The sequence below is a fragment of the Eschrichtius robustus genome, chromosome 15, assembly GCF_028021215.1.
Source record: "Eschrichtius robustus isolate mEscRob2 chromosome 15, mEscRob2.pri, whole genome shotgun sequence".
Lineage (NCBI taxonomy): Eukaryota > Metazoa > Chordata > Mammalia > Artiodactyla > Eschrichtiidae > Eschrichtius > Eschrichtius robustus.
The window spans coordinates 58572030-58579099 of NC_090838.1; the positions used below are offsets into that span (position 1 = coordinate 58572030).

Consider the following 7070-nt stretch of genomic DNA (forward strand, 5'->3'; position numbering starts at 1 on the left):
CAGACCTGAGGACGGCAGCCTTACAGAGACCGCTTAACCAGCTTCCACAATTGCGCGTGGTCAAATCCCTAAAACAAGCCCTAGTGACTTTGCTTCTCTGATTGAACACCAACTGACACCCACCCCCAATCCTCCTAATAGAGTCCTCTTTAATGTAAGTTATCTAGAGTCTATTTCTGTTGCTTGCAGCCCCCAAATCCCAAACCATACACATTGCATAATGCATGTGAAAATGTTTTCAAATTATAAAGCACTACATACATGCATGTTCCTGTTCCTTTTGCTAGTATAGACTGTGCTAGAAAGACGAAAACTCTAGGGTCAGACGGACAGATGCAAATCTGAACTCTGCCAGCTAATACTTGTACGACTTTGGATAAAGATACTTACTCTTTCTGAGCCTGAGTCCCCCTTTGTAAAAAGTGGGTGAAAGTCAGTAGTTAGCACTAGTATCCATGCATACAAGAAATTCCCAAGCTGTCACTAGCTTAAAAAAGAAACGAGTTCATTTGTCTTCAGGCAGCAAAGTAAACAGGCTGGGGCAGGCCTGGGGGCTCCCCGGTCATCAGGCCCCAGGCTCCTCACGTGCTAGGCTCTCCCATCTTCCTCAGGGTCCCCCCCTCCCCATGGTAGCCACACCTACCTGAAAGGCAGGCCGGCAAGTGTAATCTTCATCATGTGTTGTAATAAAGACTGGACTCCTGTTATTGAGGGAGGGGGAGATCGTGGGCACGGGCTGTCGCTAGGTGTGGTGGAAACTGGTGCCAGCGCACCCATGAGGGGTAGTTTTCCTTCTCCCCTCCTCCCCTTACCGTGCTCCCTGCTCCCTCCTGCTCCCACCAGAATCCCTCCCAAAGTCTCCTTCACTCTGATAACTGAGGCATCTGAGCAGACGTGAACATAATTGAGGATGTGTAGCCAGGAGGAGAGAAGAAAGAACCAGACATGGTTCAAGCCCTGGTCCGGGAAGATCCCACATGCCGCGGAGCAACTAAGCCCGTGCGCCACAACTACCGAGCCTGCGCTCTAGAGCCCACAAGCCACAACTGCTGAGCCCACGCACCGCAACTACTGAAGCCCGCGTGCCTAGAGCCCGTGCTCCGCAACAAGAGAAGCCACTGCAATGAGAAGCCTGCGCCAGAATCCCTCCCAAAGTCTCCCTTCACTCTGATAACACTTTTTAATAGGACTTATATCCTTAAGTTGAAGTGGCAAAATTGATGGGAAAAAAAAAATGCACCAACAGCTTCCACCAATGTATCAAAGAGGTGAGGTTCAGTTTGGGTTCTAGAGATGGACAAACCATGTTTCTACTTCCTGCTTCCTGGCCATGGGGCTTTGGGCAAACCTCCTAGCCTCCTGAAGACTGTTCCTCAATTGCCAATGTCCACAACGATAGTGCTGACCTCAAAGTTCTGTGGTGAGGACTGAAGAATCTAATGCAGAATGGGAGACACTTAGCATAGTGCACAGTAAATACCAGCTGCTATTATTGTCAATATTATTATCTTTATATATGTTATCTCGGTCAAGTCTCTCCAGAAGCAAGCTAATGGTTTCCCCTCTGGGTTCACCCTTTACGGGCTTCTTCAGTTTCAGTAGCCTGAACAGTGAGAAAGAGAACGAGGCTTCTGACGTTTCTCCTATGAAGCTTTACTGAGCAGATCTGGGAAATCCGGAGCAAGCCTGATGGCCCTTTGCGGATGAGTAGGGACTGTGGCCGCAAGCGCTCCCCTCCTGAGACTTCTGGGTATGTCCTCTTAGCCTGTGACCACCCCCCAGGAGCTCAGCACCCCCTGGGCGGGTGTTAACATTTCCCCTCATCTATTGTTCCCAAGTCCATTGTGCAGACCCATTGTTCTGTGGCTGTGAGGACCAGGCCAGCTCCATTCTTACTGCAGGCACAGGCTTCCTCGAGTGTGAATGTTATCTGTCACCAGATAAGGGATGAGCTCAGCCCAGGTCAAACACTTGCTTATCTGCAGGCTGCTGAGCGCCAAGTCTCTGCTTCTGTTCTTCCAGGTCGTTTATTTGCTACCCTTATCGCCTCTGACCGCGGCGTGGTTTGCACACCGGATCTCAGATGCTGGTCTGCGGCCTGAGAGGTGCCCTGCTTCTAGGGGACGGGAGTGTGGAGCGGCCTCCTCGGGCAGTGCAGGGAGAAGAGCCCTGGGCCAGGGGTCAGGACACGCAGCACCCAGTCTGCCTCTAAATGATCGGATTGGGCTCAGCGGTCTCTGACGCTTCTTCCAGAGCCAACAACGTTCTGATTTACTACAAAAGGCCCAGTGTGAGCATTCTTAGGGCCTGTGGATGAGGAGTGTCGCCTGCCGTTATCAGTAAACAACGGATGGTGCAGCCATCAAGCCCTCAGCCACTGCAGCGGTCCAGACTGTGCACACTGAGGGGATCCAGGATGGAGAAGAGCAGAATACTGGCCCTGGATACTTAAGGTGCATGTCAAAGGAATGAGTTCAACAAGCCCAGACTCTTGCACCTTCCCGTACAAAAAAAAGCGCTAACTTCATTAATTTGACACGTCTGGTTTTCTTGAATTATCAGTAGCCTTTTGATGCTTCAACAACCAGTCTTTGTTGCAGAACTCCTGTGCATCCTGGCTACTCCCTTACCTCTCGGGGCAGAGTCCCTCAGAGCGCGTGAGAGGCTGCCTCCTGGGCTTGAGTCCTCAGAAAGTCCACCAAATAAAACATCATTCTCAAATTTTAGGTGGTGGGCTTTCTTTCAGTCGACAGGCCAAAGAAGAAAAGTTGAAGAAGATTTAAAATGAGGAGCAGGAAGTGTGAGTGCCTTCAGCCTCCTAGTGAGGGAAAACCGTGAGTCCCTCTTGACCGCACCGTGGATTTGATGTTGCTTGTTTTAGCTTGTGTGGTCCACGGCGCCGAAAGTGGGCAGGTGGAGGCTTCCCGCTCATTGACTTGTTCATTCTGAAATAGCTTGTAGGGAAATTCCCTGGTGGTCCAGTGGTTAGGACTCGGCACTTTCACTGCCGTGGGCCCGGGTTCAATCCCTGGTTGGGGAACTAAGATCCCGTAAGCCACAAGATGTGGCAAAAAAAAAAAAAAAAGAAAAGAAATAGCTTGTAAAAACAATGACTATATCCCATGCAAATCCCAAACAAGGTGGGGGAAAATTCTAGAACGACTGCAGGAAGTTAAGTAATGGCATAAAGAACTCCTTAAGAAATACTTCATGTTACAAACAGAACTTACAGAATGAACTGGTGGTGGGTGGTGGAGGCATATACTATTTATTTACTTTATGATTCCTGATTTATAAAAAGCCAGATTTATGATTTATAAAAAGCCAGATGTCTCCTCTTGGAAGTCAGCTCTCATGGTGCACTAAAAGTAAGGTTGACACTATAATAAAGCTAATTAGATAACTTTTGAGTAATAAACCCATTGTGTAAAACAAACACAGCCATGTTATGCAGTGTTATATACAAAGTGTTGGGGGTTTTTTTTGTAATAAACACACTCACATTTGGGGGATAAATTTCTGTAAGATAGTCTTTCTCAAGGTCCAGTGTGACTTGTGTGCCTACTGTGAATTGAATAGTGAAGATTTTTCAGGTGCATTTGAAGGCAAAATCCATTTTCTTCTGTGATGAAAGGTCTGCAATGCCCACCTTTTTCCACAAGGCGGAAGCGTGCCACAGGGTAGTTAGTTACAGCAAAGGCCTGGGGCTGGGAATGCACAGCCTTGGGCGAGAGTGCCTCCTTCCTAGGGGAAGACAATTCACTAAAAGTTGAACAGAGGCAGATCTGATGGTGCCTTGGCAAACCGAAAGCCCGAAGTACAATATTTGCCAGAAAACTTTTGGCTCTTCTCCTGCAGAGAAAGGATGAAATCATTTTGTGTGATGGACATTCCTCAGACAGAAACAAATTATTCTTCCTATATAAATACAAAATTTGTCCACCTAAACCATCAACAAGTGTGATTTTAGGTAGATACCAATACACACTGAATCATAAACATATTGTTTTCCCTTCAAGTTTCTTTTGTGAATTTATAGAAATGCATGAGTTAAAATAATTCATTCATGTTCTAGTGCTTGTGTCTTTGGAGGAGCCCTGGATGGAAAGAGTGCTCAAGACTTGAAGTAAATCGTTATTGAGTAAAAATAAATTCCCAAGAAAAGAAATTTAGGGTAGAAAATTAGAGTTTTGCTTTTTGGGTTTCTTTTAGGGGGAATTTCCCTTTCATATTTTTGTACTGGGCTGTACTTCCACTGAATGTATGTAAAGGATAATAAAATGATTCAACAGGTCAGGAAAACAAGTGATTCTACTGTGTCTTGTCTATACCAGCTGAAGGAGAAACCGAAGGGCCTATCAGGTGCCAAGACCCAGATCTGGCCTAGAGCAACATGAATTGATCACTCCATAGTTTTCACTTCATGGGAGAACTTAGCCAGGGGGACTTTACGCTTGACTATGTGGCAGAATCCACTTATGTCTCCTAATGCCCATTTCCCTGTCTTCCTCGGTACCAGAGCTCCCAGCTGTCAGCTGAGTATATCACTGCAGAGAATTAAGTCTATGTTCCTCAGACTTACTCTGTAGGTGTAACCAAACCGTGGCCAGTGGGATGAAAGCAGAAGTGGTGTTCTTTAAAGTGGCAGGGCATTACTTTCCTGATGGTTGAAATGTGGATGTGATAGTTGGAGCCGGAGCAGCCACACTGGGTGTTGAGGAGAAAGGTGGATCATGAGGAGGGTGGAGAAACAAGATAGAGAGACCCAGGTCTCTCATCACCCAGGTCTCTCATCATTACGGAGCCATCATAGCAGCCTGGACTGCCCACCTAGATTTTTATAAAGAAGAAAAATACAAATATTTCGTGTTCTTAGTTACCTGCAGCTGAACCGCTACATCAATAGAGGTATCTTGAGAAAACAGGTCAGAGGTAAGATGGAATTTTTACTCATTTTGTCGTTATTTCATAATTTTTATCGCCAATCAACGCTTAATTGAACATTGTGTGAAGGACAACGCTGGGTGACCTGGTGTTATCCTTAAGGATGGAGCTGGATCAGGACACCATAAGCAAAGGTCAGTTGTTAAAAAAAAATCCTTCAAGAAAATTGCTCCAGCACTACTGTATAAATGCAGCTATATGTGGTCACAGCCATAGCTGTGTTCTCCCTGGGAGCAGAGGTTGTGCTTATCCTGAATTTCTCTTTGTGATTTAAGAACACAAAGTCAAAAGCCTGTTCCTCCCTTCAAGGCTGATGTTTGATGCAAAACATGCAAAACCCACGCACACTGCATTAACGGCTGTGGCATTGTGAGGCCAAGATGCATCTGCTCCCTCTGTGCTGTTCTGATTAAGAACCACTTTTCTGGTTCTAGGTTGAGGACAGGCAGGTTATTTTCCCGCTAGATGCCTACACAGTGTCACAGATTCTAAATAAATGAGTTCTCGTGCTGTCCCTTGTCCACGCTAGCCCCATAGGGAAGATGGAGGGGGGAGTCCACGGGCCAAAGGATTTCTCACCACTCCAGGGGTGTGAGGTCAAGTGGGGCAGGGGAGGACATCTTCTAGCAGCCTTGAGTCCTTAGCAGGCTGGATGAGGGACAGGACTTCTGTCAGCAAGTCCCAACGGATCTGAGAGCAGCATGTGCCCAATGCCCAGGCTCTCTCAGGAGCAGGAGCGGGTCCTTATAGGGACTTACTATACGACTTACAGGGCCTGCTGGGTCCAGCCTAGCTCTAAGGGAGAGCTCCGTGCAAACAGGGGCCTAGCAGCCTCATCTCATCCAGAGTGACAAGGTGGGACAGCACAACACGATGACATTCCGGGAGGAGACTTCCTGGGCAAAAAGAAGCAACCAGTCCCTTTTAGACAGAGCTAAAAGCCAGTGGCCCACTTATTTTCCAAACTAGCCACAGCATCTGAATGCAGATGGTGGTAGTATACTCATGTTGCACAAGCCAGCTTTATAAAATCCAAAGCCTACATGCTTCACCTACTTCAGGGGACAATCTGGTGACCAAAGGAAAAACATCTCTCTATGAAGCAGCCCTTGCCTGGACGGGCCTAGGCCCCATGACGAGAATTATTCCTGGGGTTCCTTACCAAAACATTCCATAATTTACCACCACACCTAGCAAAGTGCCACATGTTAACACAAAAGAAGAGTGGAGACAAGCTTGCAGTAAAAATGTGCCCGATGTCCAAGGGACTCCCTGAAGACAACAGAGAAGCATGTTTTAAAGAAGTGTCCCATCACCAACAATTTGACAATATTATAAGAAAAAACATGAACATTAATGACTCAATTCAAAAATTTCTTCCTCTGAGTAGGAAGAAATTTGAGGAATACCATATGCAATTTATTGTGTATATATTTTCCTTTTAAAGGACGTACAATATAATGAAAAACACCTACACCTAAATAAGTTTAAAAGAACACTCAATGAATATTAAAGAAATGTTAAGCAATAAGAAAGCATTGTATCAGTTTCATTGGCAATATTTTTCTCAGTGGTATATATAACCTCACAATCAATGACATCTTAGATTTAATGAAATTCAAGTGTTTGTTTTTGAGTTAAGCTTCTCTAATTATATCAACAAACGTTAAGTGTTCTAAAAGAATTTCACAAATTTTTCATTTTTTCTTTGAAAATTAAAAACAAAAACAAAATCCATCAGGGATAGGCTTTTTTAAAGTTCCATTTAATTTTTACTTTCGTAATTATGTCCATAGTATTGCTCTATAAACACTTTGGGAATTTTTTTTAAAGTTTAATTTTCTGAATTTAATATTCCAAACAAGTGACTTTCCAAGAACCCCCGAAATCACATGAATTTTATGAATGTTTTAGGTGGTTCTGTCTCTTGAAAGGGGGGCGGTGCTTAATTAAAGGGTGATGAATTCAATTCCTCTGAGCTTAGCTACTGACATGGTGGGCACTGGAGAAACAAAGTGACTTAAGAGGTACCTATTAAGCATTTATAAAGCAAAAGAAGGGATTGTGTTGGCTTTATTACTCCTGTTAAAAGAATCAAAACTTCTAGGGCTTCCCTGCTGGTGCAG

The 7070-nt window shown here is 45.1% G+C and overlaps 1 non-coding gene across 1 annotated transcript; it reads left to right on the forward strand.

Annotated features, from left to right (window-relative positions):
• The first annotated feature begins 2967 nt into the window (after window positions 1–2967).
• Window positions 2968–3040, forward strand: TRNAE-UUC (transfer RNA glutamic acid (anticodon UUC)). The gene has a single exon. It is a non-coding gene; the product is annotated as a tRNA-Glu (tRNA).
• Window positions 3041–7070: the final 4030 nt, after the last annotated feature.